Raw genomic sequence first — 1,567 nt, forward strand, 5'->3', positions numbered from 1 at the left:
TAAATAAAATATTACAAGAAAATACACATCAACATTAATCTTCCCCAAAATGCTCTCTCTCATTTCAAATGTATTTATAAAGATGAGTGTGGAAATCTTCTTTCATGCGTATATTTATGAGACATGATCAAGCGTACAAGGAATGCTAGTGGTAATTGATGCTTCTTTCTTTTATTCTTTATGTACTTGATACAGCGTATCACTAAGCAGCTCAAACTCATAGTGATCCTCCTGTTTTCAGTTTCTGGAGCACTGGGATTACAGGCATGCACCACCACGCCTGGCCTTGGCGGCCAATTTGTGCATCCGGGGCATGGCCAGTGTGGCATATGGAGTTGGAGATGGAATCCTGGTCCCTGTGTTTGCATTAGCAGGTGATTAGTCTCCGGAACTATCTTGCCAGCCATAATTGATATTTCTTTAAAAAGAACAAATTTCTATTCCTTGAAAAAATTTTCTTGATCATTCTTCTTGTGACTGTAAATTTATCTTCTGTAAAGTTTTCTCCTTGTCACATATTCTTAAGTTATCACATCTGAAATGAGTATTCTAATTGATGCTCTTAGTGAAATATGTCACCTTTTTAAGAAACCCACTACCTGTTAGTGAAGTGTGTAGGCTTAGGCTCAGTTTGTAGTGAGCAGCCCCAATCTTTTTCAATACCTCAGTTTTCAAAAATAGTGTCCTTAAAAACTCAGAAGAACTCGTAGTCTTTTCTTCCAGTCACTCTCAAGTGTCAGAAGCTACATGGTAACTACATATTTAAATGAAGTTTATTTAACCTAGTTTATTCCATTTCTTACTCTCAAGTATGCCACATAATTTTTGTCATTATCTATAAACCATGTGAAATAAATATTATACTGACTTCAGTCCTGTAATACTTTTGTATAAGTTAACAAGGAGAAACCACCATGCTACATATCTCATGAGACAGCATCCCTCATGTTCTTTTTTTTTTGGTGGAACTGGGGATTGAACTCAGGCTCTTGCACTTGCCAGGGAAGCTCTTATTCCACTGAGCTATCTCCCCGGCCCCCCTTCATGTTCTTATATTTGCTACAGTGTTAGGTCAGTTCTTTGTTCTGAAAGAAAGATTAATTGAATGTCATGGCTTAGAGACCAGAAGCAGTTGGGATCTTTTATCCTATAAAAATGTTGCAAGATTTAGCAAGGCATAAATTCAGTTATGCAATTAAATTTGGTCTTTCAATAAATGGGAAAAAATTTACATATGTTCCATGCAATATTCATGGCATTCTCTTATTAAAATATTTGTTTTCATATCTGAAATTTAGACTTAATGGGGAAATCTGCATCGTATCTAATAAACGTACTTCATCTTATAACAACCCTAATGTTTTATTTTTTATGTTTAGAACATGCACTTCATATTAACTATCTAGTTCTCATTTGCAGTGTCATATTACAATTGCTTTGTTCCCATAATATCATTTTCCAATTCTCAATACATTGTTTCTTCCAATTGTTTTTACTAGAACTTTGGGACTACTCCACGAATGACCTTCCTATCTGATTACATGCTATTATGTGTCCCACAGCGCAC

The sequence above is a fragment of the Octodon degus genome, unplaced genomic scaffold (assembly GCF_000260255.1).
Source record: "Octodon degus isolate 3935 unplaced genomic scaffold, OctDeg1.0 scaffold00066, whole genome shotgun sequence".
NCBI classification, from domain to species: domain Eukaryota; kingdom Metazoa; phylum Chordata; class Mammalia; order Rodentia; family Octodontidae; genus Octodon; species Octodon degus.